Below are 23,961 nucleotides of genomic sequence, written 5' to 3' on the forward strand. Positions count from 1 at the left end.
TTGAAACGTTTTCCTGGACTGGTCTGAAGTTACTGAAAGAGGTGTATTGCAAGTAACCTTCACACACAGTTCACCGTGGGGGTCTTAACACATTGTTGTATGAAGACATTGGTGTGGAGTGGAATAATGTGAAGACACAAGTGGTTCCCTAGAGTAATAGAAGTGTAACAGGGGGAGGACAAAGACACAGGAAGGAAGGATGGAGGGTAGAAAAAATAATAGAAAATAGAAATGAAAAGGAAGAAGGGGAAGGAGAGGGGGGAGGACCAAGAGGAAGGAAAAAGAAAGGGGAAAACTCCATCTATTTAGATACCAGTCCATTGATTTGTATGTCCCCCCCTAGTCGCCGTGGGGGACCCTTTGGTAATGTCTTGTGTCCTGTGTCTGCCAGGGTTATAGGTAAGCAGCTCTGCTCTTTCCCCATATATACTTTGTTATTGACACTACTGTATGAAATGTTATTACTTTGGTCAACTGTATTGTTATTGATCATTTGTCAATCAAATTACAGATATCCTTCTGATGAAGCAGCATTAGACCGCAAAACTAGTTGAGATGCTATCCGTGACCAACTATCCCACTGTGATCTTCCCCCCTCGGGGACCATTATTTTGATGATACACATGGTATGTTAAAATGCTTTTGATCTGTATTTGGTTATTTGCCATGTTTTATTAATTATGTATTAATAAATCTTTATATATCTCTCTATATACTCGTTCATACATTTGAATTTATCTTTGTTTAATTTGCACCGAGATAGTCCAATTGCCCTTGTTTTCTAAGGTAGGCTTGGTTGGGGACCAAGCCACCAATCCCCATATCTCTAAGTTTCTGGATGATGGTACATTTCTTAATATATTCTCTACTATGATTATTGCTATAGAGGCTACATCTATTTCTCCTAGTCCATAGCGTTCCTCCTTAAAAAACGTTTTTTTCTGTGTGCTGCTAAAGTGTTCGGGTTTGGCGTGAAAAAAAGGTGGCAACGCTAGCGTGAATGTGCATCTGGTTTGCAGTTCTTTTATCCGGGACAATATGTGATGTCACACATGAACCAGGAAAAAAAAGGTACCCATCTTGCCTAATGAAGCCTTAAATGTTTTGAAGGCCCTAAATATTCTACATTTTTGTGGTCTGTAAAAATGAGAAAAAGATGTGAGGACCCTTCCAACAGGTAATGCTATTTTTCAAGAGCAGATTAATGGGCAACAGTTCCTGATCCCCCACATCATAGTTTTGAGGGGGATCTGTTTCTTGTAGAAAAAGGCATCAGCATAGCGTAGGGTTTCTCAATCAGGGTTCCTCCAGAGATTGCTAGGGGTTCTTTAGAAATGAACAATTTCTGCCTCTCAGATAAGTTCCCACTGACACAATTGATCTTTTTATCTGTAAGGAGGTAATTCTTCCCAATGACCACAAGTGTAAGGAGCATTCTTCAAACTGACCATCACACTAATCCACCATGAGTTGTAGACAGAGGCATCTCTTTAATTAGGCAAATTAGGCGGTCGCCTAAGGCCTTGTGCTCACAGGGGCCTCGCAGCTGCTTAATTTGCCTAACACACTGCCCCTTAAGCCATTTGTATTCATGGAGAGTTTGGTGGCAGTGGGAGCTTGGAAGCAAAGAACGGCGAGGCTGCAGGAATTCGGGGAAGGTGGACATCGAGGAAGGCGGCTGAACCTGTGAGAGCCCGGGAGGAGGAAGAGCTCTACTGCCTCCCTGATCACCAAAGAGGCGAGCAGGAGCGAGCGCAGCCTCCCCGACACCTCCCAAAACCTGGACTCCTCCAGCCTCCTCTCCGTTCCAAGATCAACAGTGAGGCCCGAAGGACAGGCTGACTGGGGGCCCGGAGGATGAGGATGGCAGGAGGCAGAAGCTGCCAAGGAGCCGCTGGAAGGAGCAGAGCAGTGAGAGCACCTCCAGGTCATGAAGGAGATCGGGCGCTGCCCACTGCTGGCCATCAGGTACTAGGCATCATACACATACCTACCCGCAACACAGAGCCTGCATGGCTAGGTAGTGCAGATAGGGACAGGGCTTTATGGTCTCTCTCTCATCTCTCCCCTAACCCCCCCTCTCTCAGCCACCCTCTCACCTCTCCTTTCTCACCCCCCCTCACCCCCTCTCTCATGCCTCCCCCTCACATGCCCCCCACCTCCCCCCTTTTTCTCACCCCCCCTCTCAGCCCCCCTCTCTCTCTCATGCCCCCCTCTCTCTCACCCACCCCCTTTCCCTCTCTCTCACCCCCTCTCTCTCACTCCTCCTCTCGCTTACCCCCTCTCTCTGTCTCTCACTCCACCCTCTCTCTCAGCCCCATCACACCTCTTTCTCTCTCTATCACCCCCTTTCTCTCACCCCACCTGTCTCTCAGCCCTCCCTCTCTCTCACCCCTTTTCCTTCTCTCTCTCTCACCCCACCTGTCTCTCACCTCCCTCTCTCTTTCACCTCCCTCGCTCTCTCACCCACCCTTTTCTCTCTCACCCACCTGTGAACTTTCCTGTGAACTGGACTGGTTAACTCCTGGAGGGGGTGAATGGGTTAATTCATTAACAATGTTGTTAGTCAGAAAAGTGCAGCAAGAAAGGGTTAATGTTCTGCCACTGGTGCATTAGTGATCGGTGACAGTTATTTAACCCCTTTGTGCTGCATTAGTGGCACCATTGTCTGTGTCAATTACCCCTTTACATACCTCACAACATTTTGAGATGGGAATGAGGGACACCTACTAACAAATGTATGTAGGCATTGGACACGCCCCCTGCCACGCCCCCTTAAAGGAGAATTAATTAAAAAAAAGGTTAATTAAATCCACAAGAACTTTTTTTTTACCACTACTATTCCTTTATATTGGCTTTTAAAATGTACAAAAGCAGCAATTTAGAAATCAGATGAAAGGTTTAGCACCGGGAAACACTTTTTGAAAGATAAAAAGTGCATTTTATACACAACTATATAGATCAGACCAAAAGGAGGGACAAATGAGGTGGAATGAGGGACAGAGGGACATTGCTCCAAATCAGGGACAGTTGGGAGCTATGCCTTTATGAAGGGGTTAAAAACACTGCCAGTGGCCACTAATGCAGCACAAAGGGTTTAATTAACTCCGCAAATGCCCACCAATAGGCTGGGATTAAAGTAGAATTTCCAGTTTAGACCTAACGAGCCTTAAAAATTCTCCCATCCTCCCTCCTAATGCCTATGATGGCTAACCTGTGTAGAAAAGATGTATACACCTATTTCAGGTTGCTCCAGTCCACTCACATTACCCCCTGTGTGAGCCAGTGGTATATGCAGGGGAGAGGAGGGAGCGCCAACACATGGGACATAGGTACAACAGATGGGACATAGGTACCTATAGGTGATGTCACTGCTTCTGGCTTTACAAGCAATTGTCAAGTGCTCTCTCCTCTCCCCTGCAGCCACCACCGACTAACACAGGGGGGTCATGTGACCAGACCTGAGAATAGGTAAGTCTATAGATTAGGGGTGCAAATTACTTGCCTTGCCCTGGGCACTGACAACCCACGCTACGCCACTGTGCATTACCCCCGTTTAGAGGGATAAGGGACCAGAACGCTGCTGTGCCCAGGCAGTGTTAAGAGCCTTGTCTCACTTGAATGGGCAGCCGCCGCTCTTTCCAATAAAAGTGATCTGAGCGGCTGATTAACTGCTGGATCACTTTTAGAAGCGGCGGGAGGAGTCAACCCCCTCCCAGCGCTTTCCGGTGGTTCTCAGGCTTACCTGGCTGATCGGTAAGCCCGAGAACCTGTCCAGCGGTTGCTGGCCATAGAGATGAGCAGAGGAAAGATGGCCTCTACTCATCAGTATTGTCTAGGAGGCCCAGAACGACGTCAGTTCACGACCGATGTAAAAAAGGCCTTTTTATTAAAAAAAGCATCAGATCTATGTTTTTTTTTTGTTCTTTATCTGATTCTTTCCATTGTAGAGGAGAGATGTGGGGTATTTCCATAAAGAGGACCTGTCATGCTTTATTGTTGTCAGAAAATATGTTTACATTTGTGACAGCAATAAAAGTGATTCAAATAAATGGGAAAAATAAGTGTAAAAATAAAAAAATATAATAAAAAATATAATAAAAATACATTTTTAAAGTGCCCCCGTTCCCCCTCACATGTGAGGTATCGCCGCGAATGTCAGAGCGAGAGCAATAATTCTAACGCTAGACCTCCTCTGTAGCTCTAAACTGGTAACCTGTGAAATTTTTTAAAGCGTCAGCTGGGTGATCTGTGAAATTATACCACAAAAGTCCTTAAGGAATTTCCTGTAAAAGTTGTAGATACCCACAAATCGGTGCACAGCTTTCTCATTCAGGGGAGCGCGCCATTCCAGCAGTGCCGCAACTTTCTACGGGTGCATTGGGATGTGAATGTACAATATACTGCATATGTAAAGCGCTACGTAAATTGACAGTGCTATATACAGTGGATATAAAAAGTCTACACACCCCTGGTAAAATGTCAGGTTTCTGTGATGTAAAAAAACGAGACAAAGATAAATAATTTCAGAACTTTTTCCACCTTTAATGTGACCTATAAACTGTACAACTCAATTGAAAAACAAACCAAAATATTTTAGGCGGGGGGGGGGGGGGGAGTAAAAATAAAAAAACTAAAATAATGCGGTTGCATAAGTGTGCACACCCTCTTATAACTGGGGATGTAGCTGTGTTCAGAATTAATCTCTTAAACTCATGGTAAATAAGAATCAGTACACACCTCCCATCATTAAAGTGCCTCTGATTAACCTCAAATAAAGTTCAGCTGTTCTAGTAGGTCTTTCCTGATATTTTCTTAGTCGCATCCTACAGCAAAAGCCATGGTCAGCAGAGAGCTTTCAAAGTGTCAGAGGGATCTCATTGTAAAAGGTATCAGTCAGGAGAAGGGTACAAAAGAATTTCCAAGGCATTAGATAAACCATGGAGCACAGTGAAGAGTCATCATCAAGTGGAGAAAATCTGTGACATCACCAAGAACTGGACGTCCCTCCAAAATTGATGAAAAGATGAGAAAACTGGTCAGGGAGGCTGCCAAGAGGCCTACAGCAACATTAAAGGAGCTGCAGGAATATCTGGCAAGTACTGGCTGTGTGGTGAGAACAATCTCCCGTATTCTTCATATGTCTGGGCTCAGGGCCGATCCTAGGGTCACAGGCGCCTGGGTGCAGAAATATTTCTGGCGCCCCCACATGGGCGTGGTCATTTTTAGTAACTCCTCCCCTTTACAAATATTTCTATGGCAACGACTCAACCACAGAGATGCTCCACCACAAAGTCTTCATTACCCTGGGATCCTTACAGGTACAATAAACAAAATACAGGAAGAGAAGCAAGAGTACTTTATTGGGACCTGGAGGGGGCCTCTCTGATGGAGACAGAGAGCGCTTCTGTTAGAGAGTCTGTTAGAAACAGCTCTCAGAAATACTACAGATGTGATACAGGAGATGATCAGAGACTGCAGACATAGTACAGGAGATGATCAGAGACTGCAGACATAGTACACTAGATGATCAGAGACTGCAGACATAGTACAGGAGATGATCAGAGACTGCAGACATAGTACAGGAGATGGTCAGAGACTGCAGACATAGTACAGGAGATGGTCAGAGACTGCAGACATAGTACAGGAGATGGTCAGAGACTGCAGACATAGTACAGGAGATGATCAGAGACTGCAGACATAGTACAAGAGATGATCAGAGACTGCAGACATAGTACAGGAGAAGGTCAGAGACTGTAGACATGGTACAGGAGATGGTCAGAGACTGCAGACATAGTACAGGAGATGGTCAGAGACTGCAGACATGGTACAGGAGATGGTCAGAGACTGCAGACATGGTACAGGAGATGGTCAGAGACTGCAGACATGGTACAGGAGATGGTCAGAGACTGCAGACATAGTACAGGAGATGATCAGAGACTGCAGACATAGTACACTAGATGATCAGAGACTGCAGTCATAGTACAGGAGATGATCAGAGACTGCAGACATAGTACAGGAGATGATCAGAGACTGCAGACATAGTACAGGAGATGATCAGAGACTGCAGACATAGTACAGGAGATGATCAGAGACTGCAGACATAGTACACTAGATGATCAGAGACCGCATACATAGTACAGGAGATGATCAGAGACTGCAGACATAGTACAGGAGATGGTCAGAGACTGCAGACATAGTACAGGAGATGATCAGAGACTGCAGACATAGTACAAGAGATGATCAGAGACTGCAGACATAGTACAGGAGAAGGTCAGAGACTGCAGACATAGTACAGGAGATGGTCAGAGACTGCAGACATAGTACAGGAGATGGTCAGAGACTGCAGACATTATATAGGAGATGGTTAGAGACTGCAGATATTGTACAGGAGATGGTCAGAGACTGCAGATATAATACAGGAGATGGTCCGAGACTACAGACATAGTACAGGAGATGGTCATAGACTGCAGACATGATATAGAAGACGGTTAGAGACTGCAGACATAATACAGGAGATGATCGGAGACTGCAGACATACTACAGGAGATGATCCGAGACTGCAGACTAAGGATGATCTTCGGCGTGTTCGCAAGCTGCACGTGCCGAGCCCGCCAGGAAGTCGGCAATGCGCTGCGCTAATCACAAGCAGTGAGACATTTCCCGATCTCTGCAGCCGCACATTGGGAAATGTCTCACTGCTTGTGATTAGCGCTGTGCAGTGCCGAGTTCCTGGCGGGCTCGGCACGTGCAGCTTGCGAACACGCCGAAGATCATCCTTACTGCCGACATAGTACAGGAGATGGTCCATTAGACCCCTTTCACACTGGAGGCATTTTTCAGGTGCTTTAGTGTTAAAAATAGCGCCTGGAAAAAGCCTTATCTGCAATCCCAGTGTGAGAGCCCGAATGCTTTCACACTGGAGCAGAGCACTGGCACGACGTCCAAAAAATTCCTGCAAGTTGCTTCTTTGAGGCGCTTTAGGAGCGGTGTATACACCGCTCCTAAAGCACCCTTGCTCATTGAAATCAATGGGCAGTGCCTGCAAAGCGCCTCCGCAGTTGCACCTTTGAACCCTTTAGTGGGGGTTAAATGTACCTCTAAAGCGATGGTAAAGCGCCACTAAAAGTAGCAGCGCATTACCGCCGATGCCCCTGCACTGTCAGTGTGAAAGGCCTCTTAGTACATCTCATTAAACATCACATCTGTAGATGGACAACTTAGGTGCAGGAAGGGACAGGGGCTGTGTATCCTATTGTAATCTATCATGCCATAAAACATCTCCTAGCAGGGGCAGCCCAGAGCACATCTAAAGGTGTGCAGGGGATGCCATTCCTACACACAGCACACTGACTCACCTCAGTTCTCTCTCCGTGCAGCCCGAGATAGAGATGGGAGGGGGCGGCATTCCAACTGGAGTTGGTAGAGACAGTGCGGGATCCCAGTGTGAGGAATTCATTCCCGCACATCAGCAGCCACTGACTAGAACACTCAGGAAGAGGAGCGCCCCTCCCCTGAGCACTGCCAGGCTTGACGGCTGCCCTACGCTCACATGGGAGTTCTGGACGGACACTCACAAGGAGAGAAGGAGGGAGGGGAGAACTCTGGCTCTTCGGCGCCCCCACCTCTGCAGGCGCCTGGGTGCAAAGCACCCTTCGCACCCTGGGTAGGATCGGCCCTGTCTGGGCTATGGGGTAGGGTGGCAAGATGGAAGCCTTTTATTACAAAGAAAAACATCCAAATCCGACTAAACTTTGCAAAAACACATCTGAAGACTCCCAAAAGCATGTGGCAAAATGTGTTCTGGTCTGATGAAACCAAAGTTGAACTTTTTGGCTATAATTACAAAAGATATGCTTGGTGCAAAAACAACACTACGCATCACCAAAAGAACACCATACCCACCGTGAAGCATGGTGGTGGCAGCATCATGCTTTGGGGCTGTTTTTCTTCAGCTGGAACAGGGGCCTTAGTCAAGGTGGAGGGAATTATGAAGGGTTCCAAATACCAGTCAATATTGGCACAAGACCTTAAGGCTTCTGCTAGAAAGCTGAACATGAAGAGGAACTTCTTCTTTCAGCATGACAACGACCCAAAGCATACATCCAAATCAACAAAGGAATGGCTTCACCAGAAGAAGATTAACCACTTGCCGCCCGCCCACCGTCAAATGACGGCAGGGCAGTGCGGCTCTCGTTCTGGGTGGATGTCATATGGCGGCGCCCATATCGGCCGCTCTCGCGCACCCCAGGGGGCAGGCAGCTTGGCGATCGCGGCCGCGCCGTGTTGCTAGGACACAGCGTGACCCAGATCTCTGTAAAGGGCCGCCTGTGTCCAATCACAGCTGGTCACATGTAAACACAGAGATGCCGGTAATCAGCTCTCCTTGCCTCACACTGACAGAGTGTGAGGAGAGGAGAGCCGATCAGCGGCATCTCCTCACAGAGAACATCTAGGCATGTAATCAAGGCACTGATAATCAGTGCCCTGATTACAATCAAGTGCCCACAGTGCCAGCAGTGTGCCCACCAGTGCCAGCAGTGAGTGCTCACCAGTGCCAGCAAACAGTGCCCACAAGTGTAAGCAATCAGTACCCATTAGTGATGCCAGTCAGTGCTGGCTATCACAGCTGCCCACCACTGCTGCCCATCAATACCTATCACTGCTGCCCATTAATGCCGCCCATCAGTGCTGCCTATCCGTGTTGCCGATCTGTGCCCACCAGTGCCGCCTATCTGTGCCCATCAGTGTCACCAATCAGTGCCCACCAGTGCCGCCTATCAGTGCTCATCAGTGCCACATATCAGTGCCCATAAGTGTGGCATATTCGTGCCTCCTCTTCAGTGCCACCTAATCAGTGCCCATCAGTGCCGCCTCATCAGCGCCCATCAGTGAAGGGGAAAAATTACTTAATTTACTGACAGAAACTAAGAAAAACTTTTCTTTTTTCAAAATTTTCAGTCTTCTTTTTTTTAGGAAAAAATAAAAAACCCAGAAGTGATTAAATAACACCAAAATAAAGCTCTATTTGTGTTAAGAAAATTATAAAAATTTCACATGGTTACAGTGTTGTATGACCGCGCAATTGTCATTCAAAGTATGACAGCGCTGAAAGCTGAAAAATGGCCTGGGCAGGAAGAGGGTGTAAGTGCCCGGTATTGAGGTAGTTAAAGTTTTGGAATGGCCCAGCCAGAGCCCAGACCTGAATCCGTTTGAAAATCTGTGGGGTGATCTGAAGAGGGCTGTGCCCAGGAGATGCCCAGGAAATGCCCTCGCAATCTGACAGATCTGTCAGTGTTTTTGCAAAGAACAGCAGGCAAATATTGCCAAGTCAAGATGTGCTGATAGACTCCTACCCAAAAAGACTGAGTGCTGTAATAAAATCAAAAGGTGCTTCAACAAAGTATTAGTGTAATGCCCCGTACACACAATCGGATTTGCCGACAACAAAATCCATGGATTTTCTCAGACGGATGTTGGCTCAAACTTGTCTTGCATACACACGGTCACACAAATCTTATTGGAAATTCCGAACGCCAAGAACGCGGTGACGTACAACACGTATGACGAGTCGAGAAAAATAAAGTTCAATAGCCAGTGCGGCTCTTCTGCTTGATTCCGAGCATGCGTGGAATTTTGTGCGCCGGAATTGTGTACACACACAACGGATTTTGTTGTCGGAAAATTTGAGATCCAGATCCCAAATTTTGTTTGTCGGAAATTCCGACAGAAAATGTCCGATGGAGCCTACACACGGTCGGAATTTCCGACAGCGAGCTCCCATCGAACATTTGTTGTCGGAAAATCCAAACGCGTGTACGCGGCATTAGGGTGTGCACACTTATGCAACCAGATTATTTTATTTTATTTCAGTTTGTTGTTCAACTGAGTTGTACAGCTTATAGGTCACATTGAAGGTGGAAAAAGTTCTGAAATGATTTTTCCTGACGCCAGACATGGCAGCATACATATGATATAGCTCCACCCCTATATCCACCCACAGGACCTGTTTAGCTCTATAAAAGTCTGACTGAGAGCTACCTCCCCCATTCTCCTTTTTGTCCTCAAAAGATCAACACCTACAGACCGTTACACTCAGGATAAAGCTCTTACCTGCCGACTACGTCGGAGTCCGTCTGGGTTCAGCCTCTCCCAGCACGCAGTCCCACATCTTGGGTGGCTAAACGCACCGACAAGGAGGGGAACCCCTTCTGGTGGTCTTTTGGGGTCGAGGTGTTCTCTAATCAGAGACGACAATCCTCTTGTGGCATTCCCTGCTTTGGACTCCAGATCCAGCAGCTGGGACTGCATGAAGTCTTCTCTCCTATGGAACTCTTTCCAGGGCTGTCAAATTTCTATAAAACTTTTTTTTCTTTGTCTTGCTCTCATGTCTCTAAAGACCCCATACACACTGTGCAACTTTTGTTGTCTGATTTCCTTTAGACTTGCCGGGACCATGTAGTGCAGGGGCCTGCCTGATTGCATACAAATTGAGGCTCTTAAAGGGGTTGTAAAGGTAAAATTTTTTTTTTTTTTTTTTAAATAACAAACATGTTATACTTACCTTCACTGTGCAGCTCGTTCTGCACAGAGTGGCCCCGAACCTGGTCTTCTGGGGTCCCTCGGCGGCTGTTTCAGCTCCTCCCCGCAAGCATTAACCACCTTAATGCGAGCTCCCTCGCATGGTGGTTAGTGCTTGCGGGCGCGCTCCCGTAATACAGCCGGTGGCTATAGCCGCTCACTGTATCACTCGGCCCCGCCCCCCCAGCGCGCCGCGTCATTGGATGTGATTGACAGCAGCGCGAGCCAATGGCTGCGCTGCTTCCAATCCATCCACTGTAGCCAATCAGCGGCCAGGGTGAGCGGAGGAATAGATGTCGGGAACGCGAAGCTGACTTTCGAGGCGTCAGGTAAGTAAAACGGGGGGGCTGGGGGCGGCGGTATTGTCAGAAGTTTTTTCACCTTAATGCATAGAATCTGCAGAGGATTGTATGATGTGTAGCCAGTAGGGATGAGCTCCGGCGTGTTCGCATGGCGCACGTGCCGAGCCCGCCAGGAAGTCGGCACGGGTCAGCGCTAATCACAGGCAGGGAGACATTTCCCGATGTGCGGCTGCAGAGATCGGGAAATGTCTCCCTGCCTGTGATTAGCGCTGCGCCGTGCCGACTTCCTGGCGGGCTCGGCACGTGCGCCATGCGAACACGCCGGAGCTCATCCTTAGTAGCCAGTTTAAAAGTGTCCTTGTGTGTGGATGGGCGTTGGCCCTCCTTATTGTCTTAGCCCTTTTTTTTTTTTTTTTTTTTTTTAATTAGAACAGAGGTGAGAGAGGGCTGAGTCTCTCTCTCTCAGGTGATCTATTTGCAGAGAACAAATGGCCAGGTAATGGATGCCTTTGCTATTCAGGCATCATCTCATTCTGAGGAACAGTCAATGACAGGTAAGTCTTGCTATCCTAGTAATGGGGATAGAGGAGGGGGGGAAGCAATGTATTACTAGAGGATATGGGGGGTGTTTGCCCAGCTTTCTTTTATTTAAATTTGTTACTATTTGCCAAAAAAAGGGGTATATATGTATATTTTTCTCTCTCGCTTCCCTTATTTCTCTCTGTTGCCATGCAGTCCCCCTTGCATCTTTCGGTTCTTCCTCCAGCATGAGCCTAACACCACATAACCAAGACCATCGCAATAAATACCAGGTAAGGGCCAACTTTTGGTAAGTAAGAAGATGCAGGAAAAAGAGTGCGTTCTGCCCTGATGAGCGTGTCTTCCTGTCTATTGCAGCCCCGGCCGCTCACACACTCGCTCAAGGAGGTCCAGAGGCCCTTTGGATCGTCAGGATTTTTCCAAGGCAGAAAGTGACTCCTCCAGTCCTGGCAGACCCCAGTACAAAGGACGCAAATGTACGCTTTAAGAGAATGCGCACAGCTTCTCCTCCAAGGGCTCAGCGCCCGAAAAGGCAAATGTTGGTCATGTGGAGATGACCCTATGCCTGGAAAGCTACTTTGCAGCAACTGCTTCAGGCAGCTTGCCAGAGAGCAGGAGTATGAGAGTCAACAGGTGTCAACCTTGCTCAAGAAAGTAGTCCCCAACCCCCTTGGCAGAATTTTCTGGTCATTTCTGGCAACCAGGGACAGAAGTAGACTAACAGTGTGGGCCCTGCACCAGGTCTAAACCAAGCCATTCAACCCTCTCTAACTAGAGGGGTACCAGGCATTTCAGGGGTGACTCCAGCCCAGCAGATTAGGCAGGCTGATTCCCCAGACCCAGTATTACAGCCAACCTTTTCAGGCAGAGGGAGACATCGCCTCCTCCTCGGCAGAGGATCCTTAAGGTTCAGGCTTTGATTTTGCACTAATACCACCATTCATTATGGCGGTAAAAGCTGCACTGGAATGGGGGGATCCGGAACCTCCTCCAAAGAAGGAGAAAACCTATTATCACACACCATACAATCTGATTGTTAAATTGCGCGACAATCGCTGCACAACACACATTAGGTGCCGTCATCCTTTCAGGGCACCCCAAATGCCATGCCATTCTGCTGTGATAGTCGCGTGGGAGAACGCGCCTATGAAAAAATTGTGAAAAGCTGGTCGCCCCTAAATAGGAGCAGGGGCTTCTTTTTGCACACGTAGGGCAGCCAATTGAATGGGCCGCCCCCATGCGAGTTGCAACATTGTGTACACATCGCTCTTTGAAAATCGCATAGCAGAAACACTTGTCCCCTCTAACGTGATATCAAATGCCTCTGAAAAGTGACCTAAGCACAGATTGCTTTTCAGTGCAATAGCAGATCCTGCTGCAAGTGTGAACAAGCCTTTGGGTTCCATAGGAGGAACCTAAAGAAACAGGTAGCTACCTTTCCTCTTATGACAGAAATAAGAGGCCTGTTTCAGGAGGAATGGGAAAAGGGGGAGAGAAGATCCTCCTCAACCAATAGGTTGCAGAAGTTCTATCCACTAACAGAGAAGGATGCGACTCCTTTATCTAACCCACCAACGGTGGATGCGGCAGTCACCAGACTGGCCAAGAATGTGACACTTCCGATGGAAGACTCTTCCTCCTTTCACGATATCCTTGATTGACGCATTGACATGGACTTAAGTTTTACCACATGGCAGGTGGTGCTTGTAAACCCACCATTGCTTTAACATCTGTAGCAAGTGCTATGCGAGTGGGGCGCAGAACTTGGAGTATGCGATCAAAAACCAGCTGCCAAAAGAAAAAAATCATCAAGGCTCTTGATGAGATAAAACTCTCAGCAGACTTCACAAGTGAGGCAGCTATAGACATCAATGGTCATCCAGAGCCATGCTCAGCTCAGTCACAGCCAAAAGAGCGCTGTGGCTAAAACCCTGGGGCGGCTGACCCATCCTCAAAGCAGAATTGCTGTAAACTGCCTTTTGATGGGAAGGTGCTGTTTGGCCAAAAAAACTGGAGACTACCATCTCCAGTGTTACATGAGGAAAATCAGGTCTTCTGCCCCAAGATCGAAGGTCCAAATGCCAGAGGGGGAAGCCATCCAGAGGAGCGCCAAACAGGTACTGGGATTTCGGAGGCTTTCGCCCATCCAAGAACTACAAGAGGCGTTGGAGGGGTACATAGTCAACCTTCGTAAGATCGCAGAGAGCTAAGACCCCAACGGCTCCCCAAGGTACCCAGAAGCTCTTTTAATGCCAGGCCCGCCCAGGAGGCAGTTGGAGCCAGGGGGCTCAAAGTGACCCAGTTCCGGCAAGACCATTGTCAAAAAATGGCGGATTCAGTCCAAAGCGGTGCAAGGCCATTATTGGCTGTTCAAACGGCAGCCTCCAGAACTACCTCAAGAGGCTAAATCAATTTATCTGGATAGACTCAAGATGGCGTCTCTCCATACCATAATCCAGGTCATTCAACCAGGAGACTGGAGGATTTCAGTGGACTTGCAATATGCCTATCAGCATGTCCCGATCCTTCATTCATACCAGCAGTTCCTCAGTTTTGCATTGAGGGACAGGCATTACCAGAGTCAGCTGGAGCCTACACAGAATATGGTCTACCTAGGGGCCCAATTCAATGCTCAGGCAGCCTCCGTTTTCTTTCCCACCTTCTTTCCCAAAATCAGGGAGATGTCCCAACAGGCATTGGCTGCACCAGTGATGTCAGCATCCCAGTGCATGAGTCCTCTCGGGACAGTGGCTTCATGTATTCCGATGATCTCCTGGGCTCACTGGAAACTCAGTTTTCCAACAAAGCTTCCTGATGCAGTGGAAGAGTTCGTCTAGCCCGGCCAATCGGGATCACCAGCTGGAAGCGCCAGAGTCTCTGGTGGTATACAAAAAAAAAATGCTAAATGGCTTAGTCCATTAGGGCCGCAGCCATGGATCATTGTTACCACAGATGCCAGCACAACAAGGTGGGGCCCACCTGTGAACAACTCAAGATGCAGGGCAGAGGGGAATTTCCCACTCAGGGCCTAGTTTCCAATGTTCTGGAACTTCAAACAGCATACATGGCGTTGGCCACCTTGCTGCCGCACATACAGGGTCGCCCAGTCCTGCTCCATCTGGACAACACGGCAGCAGTGTCCTACATACAGCGACAAGGCGGGGAGCACAGCCAATCCCTCCTGAGAGAGGTGGGACCAATCATGACATTGGCACAACAATATCTCCCAGATTTGAGGGCCATATATCTACCAGGCTGTCAGAACTTGGAAGCAGATCACTTATCCAGACAATTCATGGACCCAAACGAATGATCCCTTCACGCCGAAGTGTTCAAACAGATCATCCACGAGTTGGGGTGTCTGCAAGATGGATATTTTTGCCTCATCAACCATCTGCAAGGTGAGCCGGTTCCTCTCACGCTACCCTCATCCATTAGTGGAGGGGACAGATGCCTTTACCCATCCTTGAGTTGGGCAACTGGCCTATGCCTTCCCTCCAATTTCTTTAATCCTGAGATTTGACAGTCATAAGTTTTTTCCTTACTGGCCTCACAGACCATGGGTCTCTCTGGCAATGGATTTCAGCGTGTGCACACTGATCACTCTGCTGGTGACTCCTCATCTCCTGTCTGAAGGAGATACCCTACATCTGCAACCATCACGACTGACCTTGGCGACCTGAGTTAGGATGTTCTCCACAGGGTATTAGAACTTTCCAGAGTTCCAGAAAGGGGCAACCAATGCCATCTACTCCAGAATATGGAATAGGTTCACGAACTTTGCAGCTGGACGTCAGTTTGACCCTAGTGACCCAAATGTATCTCAAATCCTGTCTTTCCTGTAATCCGGATTGGCTTTGGGGCTCAGTTCGCTTAAGGTGCAAATTTTAGCCATCTTGGCTCTTACCCAAAAGAAATGGGCAGCAAACCTGCTGGTGGAGCACTTCATGAGAGTGGTACTTAGACTACGCCCTCCCAAGAGAAATAGGTTCCCTCAATGGGACCTGGCAGTAGTCCTCAATGTTCTAGCAAACCCTCCTCGTACTCTGACAGAAGACTGTTCGTTATGGGATATCGCCTTAAAAACGGCTTTCCTATTAGCCATAACTTCAGGGGGAAGGGTGTCGGAACTCCAATAATTGGAGGCGGCAGAACCTTATTCCATGTTCTTCCCAGACAGGGTTGTGCTGAGACCATTGGATCATTTTGTCCCAAAAGTGGCATCAATATTTCATATCTCCAGTGAATGGGTGCTTCCAGCCTTCCCAGCGGAATCAGATGCTGATCTGCACGAGTTGGACATTCCAGAAGTCCTCAAAGCCTATCTCCAGGCTACTTCTACATTCAGAAGTTCCGACAGACTTTTTCATCATGAAAATTTTAAAGGGAAAGAGGCCTCGCCAGAACCATCTCGGCCTGGATAGTAAAAAATTATTCACCGGGCATATAGAGCCGGGAAGGATCCTCCAGAGGTGGTTAGAGCTCATCGCTCAACCAGGGTGATGTCATCTTCGTGGGCGGTACAGGCCGGATTATCTCTGCAGACAGTCTGCAAAGATGCTAGCTGGTCATCACATCATACGTTCTTAAAACCCTACAGGGTGGATCCAGCAGCTCTTACTACAGTAGAGTTTTGGAGGAAAACCATCCAAGCTTTTATGTCTATTGTCAATTAAAGACTAAGTTTGTAGCATTAAACCCTCCCTCTCAAAAGCTCATTATGTATCATATGTATGCTGCCATGTCTGGCGTCAGGAAAATGGAAAATTGTATCAAATACTTACAGTAATTTTCCTTTCCTGACACCAAGACATGGCCGCATACGAACCCTCCCTCTGATCTCTTCGCTTTATACGGAGAATTGGGGAGGTAGCTCTCAGTCAGACCTTTATAGAGCTAAACAGGTCCTGTGGGTGGATATAGGGGCGGAGCTATATCATATGTATGCTGCCATGTCTTGGCGTCAGGAAAGGAAAATTACGGTAAGTATTTGATACAATTTTCCATTATCTTTGTCTCATATTTTTTATTTATTTTTTTATATCGCAGAAACCTGACATTTTTTACCAGGGGTGAGTAGACTTTTTATATCCACTGTAATAAAATAAATAAATTCTGTCGGTAGACATAACAAGTCCTGGGAAAAAAAAGTTTGGTGGGAAGCGTTTGATTCATCGTCCGGTTAGAGGACAGGATGGGTGGAATTTTGCTAGAAGTGGCGACGCTGCTGATTGAGCGATAATCGCTGTGCTGGGAGATGAGGGCGAAGTGCAGAGGGCAGCCTGACAAGACAGATCTTCGGGCATAACACGAAGCTCCGAGTCAGGGTTTTCTGGAGAATAGATATCTCTCGCCCCACGTGCCACAGCAGTGCCTGCACTGAAAATTACGAGTGGCTTCCCAGCAGCTCAGACCAACTAATTGAAACCCAACCCAAATCTCAGTTCTTGTGGCATGGGTGAGACTTGGGACCCCCCCTCCTTCCAGTTTATTTTTTTTAAACTTTTTTATTTATTTATTTTTTTATTGCTTTTTTTGCAGAAACGCACTACAGACCATTTAAGGTTTCCTATGGGACACATGTATGGGTTTTTTTTTTTTTTTTAGGCGCTGCATTTTTGGAAAGGGTCAGGGACTTTTTTTTTATTAATTCATTTTTTAAAGCAAAACGCTGCGTTTTTGGTACAATAGACTTCAAAGGAGAAGCTGCAGAAAAGCATGTAGTGTGTTTTTGCTGCAACTTGCGTTTTTTATTTTTTTTTTTTTTTAATCTACCCAACAACAAAATTGCCAAAAATTTTACAAAAGGATAAAAAAAAATATGCAAAATGCATTACAAATGTGCGAAAAAGTGTGCAAAAAACGCAAAATGCACTGCAGAAACTGATCAAAAGCAAACTGCATAGGTGTGAACGGAACCGTAAAAAGTGTGCGTGTGGGGGAGGGGTTTATGTAGGATCAAAGTGCATTGTGTGTAATGGCTGTAGGTTATCCACAGAAGCAGTAAGTGGTTGCAGAAAAAAACTAATTTTCTTTCTTTAAAACTGAAATCCAGGCTGATATAGAAGATTTTACAGTTGCTCTGTATTCATTAATATATAGTTAAATATATTTTTAAATGCCAGGAGTGTAAGTACCTGAACCTGACAGGTACCTGACAGAGCTTAGACTGGGAGAAGCAGCAGGAGTCAATCAGTTTGTGTGCTGACAAGAAGCATGCTGATAGGAGGAGAGATCAGAGTGACAGGCAGAGAGATTAGCTCATTACTATGCTTCTTCTCCTTCATTGTCCAATCAAAGATTGGGGGCAGGCTCAGGACAACCTGGGCTTAAAGGAATTGGGTTGAATGATGCTGGCCATCAGACTGAGGACATCTAGGGGCAGAAATAAAGTACAGCAGGGAAAGCTCTGAACTGAAAGTAAATATTTCAGCTAAAACTGGTTTTATTATATTCTAAAGGACTATTCATTAGATTATCATTAGGATTAGACATAATATGGTGGTCTGTGTATACAATACTCGTTGGGTACAACCCACTCAAATTATTATTGTAACATTGTATTCCCTCTAATAAACCCTTCCTAATCAATAGGGTAAATATGGCGTTCATATGATGAGTGCCCCAAGGACAGTGGTCAGATTGTGCCTGTGTGTCCAACCACTGTCTGCTGTCTGTGACTGCCCCCCAAGATTTTATCCCTCTGAGCAGTTGGTCTTCTCTGTGCCGGATCTGGATGGATCTTCTGGTGATCATCATTTCCAACATTTCACCTTTCGTGGCCAAAATGACTCCAGTAGCTCTTCCTGGGTGTGACTTTTTTTTTTATTATTTGTTGGGCAGCATACCTGGGAACTTGTCAGGTGTCACCTGGCAACTCCAGCTTTCCAGGTGCTTTACCCATTTATTATTTCAAACACCAACACCATACAGGTCAGAAGGGGACGGTTGTGGTGGTGGAGGTGTGATGGACGCAGGGTGAGGATTCCTTCCTTAGGATTGTCATCCAGAGACATATCCTGGCTTTCCCCGCTCCAGCTGAGGAGCAGAGAGAGGAAATGCAATGCGAGAACAGCCACAAAGGAGACGGACAGATGCGAGAACAACCACAAAGGAGACGGACAGATGCGAGAACAACCACAAAGGAGACGGACAGATGCGAGAACAGCCACAAAGGAGACGGACAGATGCGAGAACAGCCACAAAGGAGAGGGACAGATGCGAGAACAACCACAAAGGAGAGGGACAGATGCGAGAACAGCCACAAAGGAGAGGGACAGATGCGAGAACAACCACAAAGGAGAGGGACAGATGCGAGAACAGCCACAAAGGAGAGGGACAGATGCGAGAACAGCCACAAAGGAGAGGGACAGATGCGAGAACAGCCACAAAGGAGAGGGACAGATGCGAGAACAGCCACAAAGGAGAGGGACAGATGCGAGAACAGCCACAAAGGAGAGGGACAGATGCGAGAACAGCCACAAAGGAGAGGGACAGATGCGAGAACAGCCACAAAGGAGAGGGACAGATGCGAGAACAGCCACAAAGGAGAGGGACAGATGCGAGAACAGCCACAAAGGAGAGGGACAGATGCGAGAACAGCCACAAAGGAGAGGGACAGATGCGAGAACAGCCACAAAGGAGAGGGACAGATGCGAGAACAGCCACAAAGGAGAGGGACAGATGCGAGAACAGCCACAAAGGAGAGGGACAGATGCGAGAACAGCCACAAAGGAGAGGGACAGATGCGAGAACAGCCACAAAGGAGAGGGACAGATGCGAGAACAGCCACAAAGGAGAGGGACAGATGCAAGGACAACCACAAAGGAGAGGGACAGATGCAAGGACAACCACAAAGGAGAGGGACAGATGTGAGAACAACCGCAACGTAGAAGGACAGGTAGTTGCTGCGTTTCATCCCTTTCTTCATTATCCACCTTCATTGGTCACCACCAACCACCCCCCCCCCTTATCACCCAGCCACCTTTTGTCTGCCACCACCACCATCCCCTTCTTCATCATGCACCCACCTTCATCGCTCACCACTGTCCACCCCTACCCATCATCCACCCAGAGCTGCTGATAAGGCAGTACAGCCAGCCATCTTGTACTGGGCTCAGTCCCCATCAGTTGAAAAGGGGGCCCAGGCACCTGCTGTGCAGGAGGGTCAGCTGTACTGTTTTACTGCAGACACGGATCCTCTTCAGCCCTCCCGTGCAGTGCGGACAGCTTTTCCTTCTCCTTCTCCTTCTGGCTGCACTGCAGGGGGATTTGTTCTCCCACCTGTGCCCCTTCCATCTGCTGTGTCCCCCTTTCCCTCACAGGGCTGCCAACTTCCGTCTTTATCTCAACCGCTGGCAGCTGCTGCGGGCACACAGGGGATGTTTCAGGATTGAGAGCAGGGGAAGGGACTGGTAGATATGTCATTTACTGGCCCCTTCCTTTCCTGAATGAACACAGTGAGCGTTAGGTACCAATCACTCCTGTGTCCATTTATCACCGAAGCACAGTAAACTGTGTTTACTATGCTTCCGCCGTTTATGAATGAGCAAGAAGCCTCAGAACTTCATATTCATTAATCAGTGCAGCTGATCCTGATCCTGCAGAGAAAGAGACTGCTAAATCTAAGTCCTAAATCACTTTTTGTCCCGGGGGGGGGGATATAGGCTGTCAGGTAGGCTGTACATGGTGCCGTGATTTCTAACAGCAGCCCTGCATCCACCCACCTTCATCGCTCAACACCCCCACCCCACTTCTTTTTTATCATTGATCATCTTTACCCCCCATCTTCTTCATGCACACACCTTCATCAGCTTTCACCTTTTTCATCATCCAACTCATCTTCATCGATCACCACTGACCACCTCCTCCCCTTCGTCATCCACCATCCTTCTTCAGCCATTAGCCCCCACACCCCTTCTTCATATTTTTTTTTTTTTTTCCATCATCCATCACCTTTATTGACCCCCTTCAACCCCCCTTCTTCATCATCCACCACTGACTCCCCCCACTCACCATCTACCCACCTTTATCTCTCACCAGCCCCACCCCACCTCCTTTTTCATAATTGATCCATCTTGTTTTTTGATCACCCTCATCCCTCATCTTCTTCATGCACACACCATCATCAGTTTCCACCTTCCTTGTTCACCATCCACCCACCTTCATCGTTCACCACTGACGACCCCCTTCCATCATCCATTTTGATCAGTCATCACTCCTCCCGTCTTCATCATCCACCCACTTTTATCAGTCACCAGCCACTCAAACTGTATGGCTGAATTCCAATGCCGGGACAAGGTCATCTAGAACCCAGGGCAAACATTCTAAAATGTGACCCCCCCCCCCCCCAAGGTTTAAAACATTATGTGTCAGTAACCCCCCAAAAAAATAAATTGAGCACTAATCTGCATGTTCACCCCTTAAACTTACCCCCCCCCTCCCCTCCTCCCATTACAAATCCACAGCCTGCTGAAATCCCTTCTCCCAGCACAAATCTATTCCCCCCCCCCCCCCCAAAAAAAAAATCCCCCCCCCCCCCCTCCTAGCACAAATCCTTTACCCCTTAAATTTACCCTCCAAGCAAGGACCCCCCCCCCCCCCACACACACACACACACACACACACACACACACACACACTTCAAATCCCCCTTCTAGCACAAATACCTCTCCACAATCCCCCATCCTAGCACATATATCCCCCCCCAAAAAAATATATTTCCCCTCTACCATACTACTTTTATAGCACAAAATCCCCCCTCCTAGCACCAATCCTCTTCCCCCATCACACCTCCCAAAATTTGTCCTCCTAGAACAATTATTACCCCCCTGCCGCTCCACAAATTCCCCCCCCCCCCTAATCTCCTTGAGGTGCCCCCCACCTCGCATGATACCATGGTGCCCAGGGCAGCCGTCCCTCCAGCCCACCCCTTGTCTCGGCCCTGATGAATTCGCATTGCACGGACATCGCATGTGATCTGCACAGCAATGCGGGTGCAAATCACATGCGATGTCTGTGTTCCCAATAGTGTGAACCCGGGCTCCATCTCCCACGTTGTGGTGTTGCTGCACTTGTTACTGGAATGTGGTATGTATTCGTAGTATTTGCATCACTTTGTACAACACCACAGGGAATGTAAAAAATTACTAGTGTGTCTGCCAGGTAGTGATTATTTTCCTGCTGCTGCTGAAAGGTGGCCATGCACATACTTAGCAATATGTGATCAACCTGGTTACCAGTGACAGCAGGAAAGCGAGTCATTATCAATTTAAATAACAAATGACGCACGCGGTATTGTTTTGCAATCGACTGAAAACGTTGACCAAAAATACAATGTCATAAAGGTTAATTAACTATAACCTGAATCTAAATCGATCGTATAATTGTTTTCCGAATAGTTGTATTCCTCCTTGGACAGAGCAGACATGGCGTGCTACATCCAGGGGGCTCCAACCGGACCCCCCCAAGAGGCGAGAGAAGATTTTTCTTATAGTGTGTGTGTGTGTGTGTGTGTGTGTGTATATGTATATGTGTGTATATATATATATATATATATATATATATATATATATATATATATATATATATATATATATATATATATATATATATATATATATATATATATATATATAATTTATTTATAGCTCTCCCCTCCAGTCTTATACAGTGTATCCCTTTTATATACATTGTATCACTTTAACTACTTCAGCCCCGGAAGATTTTACCCCCTTCCTGACCAGAGCACTTTTTGCGATTTGGCACTGCGTTGCTTTAACTGACAATTGCGCGGTCGTGCGACGTTGCACCCAAACAAAATTGGCGTCCTTTTTTTTTCCCCACAAATAGAGCTTTCTTTTGGTGGTATTTGATCACCTCTGCGGTTTTTATTTTTTGCGCTATAAACAAAGCGCGTCAATTTTGAAAAAAAAAAAAAGCAATATTGTTTACTTTTTGCTATAATAAATATCCTCCAAAAATATATAAAAAAACATTTTTTTTTTTTCCCTCAGTTTAGGCCGATATGTATTCTTCTACATATTTTTGGTAAAAAAATTGCAATAAGCGTATATTGATTGGTTTGCGCAAAAGTTATAGCGTCTACAAAATAGGGGATAGATTTATGGCTTTTTTACTAGTAATGGCGGCGATCTGCAATTTTTATCATGGCTTCGACATTATGGCGGACACATCGGACACTTTTGACACTATTTTGGGACCATTGTCATTTATACAGCGATCAGTGCTATAAAAATGCACTGATTACTATGTAAATAAAACTGGCAGGGAAGGGGCTAAACACTAGGGGGCGATCAAGGGGTTAAGTGTGTCCTAGGGATTGATTCTAAGTGTGTGTGGGGGGGGGGATGGGCTTTCACTCACACGACAGCGGTCACTGCTCCCGATGACACTGTCATGTCACAAGACAGAATTGGGAAATGCCTTGTTTACATAGGCACTTCCCTGTTCTGTGGCTCCCTAACACGATCGCCGGGAGACTGGCGGACATCGGGTCCCGTGGGCACGGTCACGTCCCGCTAGCCCCGCCAATTAAAGGGGACGTACAAGTACGCCCATTTGCCCACCGCTGCCATTGTGCCGACGTATATATCGGCGGTCGGCAAGTGGTTAAATACATTGGATCACTTTAAATATATTGTACCCTTTTATATACACCGTATCACTTTAAATGCATTGGGGTTGATTTACTAAAGCCAGAGTGTGCAAAATCTGGTGCAGTTCTGCAAAGAAACCAATCAGCTTCCAGGTTTTATTTTCAAAGTTTATTTGAACAAGCTGAAGCTAGATGCCGATTGGCTCCCATGCACAGCTGCACCAAATTCTGGGCGCACCAGTTTTAGTAAATCTCCCTTATTGTGTTACATTTGGTTCTCCAGCACACACAGATAGTTATTTTAGTGGTCATATACGCTCCAATAAACCATCAATTTCTTTTCCCATCAATCTCTCCCAATAGGAATAGCACTTCTTCTTTCTTCTTTCTTCTTTCTTTCTTCTTCCTTCCTTTTCTTCTTCTTCCTTCCTTCCTTTTCTTCCTTTTCTTCTTTGCACCGGGTGGAGTTTTTGGAGTGTGTTCATACACCACGGGCTTTAAAAAAAAAAAAAAAAAAAAAAAATCTCCCAATAAGAATATTCAACCTATAGTCGACAACCCATTTGATCGATATGACACACGCGGGGAAGTGGGTTTGATCGATAGTTGCAAGATACGATCGGAAGTTATGGATCTCTGTCTCCTAATCTGATCGAGCAAAATACGATCAATTTCATGAACAAAAGCATCTTAACACACGATCAGATATTCGGCAGGGAATTGTGTGATGACAGACTGTTTGCCTAAAATCTGACCGTTAGTACGCTCCATCAGACAATTGTTGTCCAACTTTCCGCCAACAACTTTTGGATGGCAGGCTAGTAAATTTTCGGTGGACAACGGTTTGTTGTCAGATTTTCGTATCGTCTGTACACAAGTCCGTCACAAAAAAGTCCAAAGTACAAACACGCATGCTCGGAA

The 23,961-nt window shown here is 46.9% G+C and overlaps 1 protein-coding gene across 1 annotated transcript in view; it reads left to right on the plus strand.

The window, feature by feature from the left end:
• Positions 1 to 522: 522 nt before the first annotated feature.
• SLC29A1 (solute carrier family 29 member 1 (Augustine blood group)) overlaps positions 523 to 23,961 on the plus strand; it is a 68,722-nt gene continuing 45,283 nt past the window's right edge. Inside the window, 1 exon segment of the mRNA XM_073628984.1 lies at positions 523 to 626. The gene's annotated coding sequence lies outside the window, so the exon portion shown is untranslated.

The sequence above is a fragment of the Aquarana catesbeiana genome, linkage group LG04 (genome assembly GCF_042186555.1).
Source record: "Aquarana catesbeiana isolate 2022-GZ linkage group LG04, ASM4218655v1, whole genome shotgun sequence".
In the NCBI taxonomy this organism is placed as follows: domain Eukaryota; kingdom Metazoa; phylum Chordata; class Amphibia; order Anura; family Ranidae; genus Aquarana; species Aquarana catesbeiana.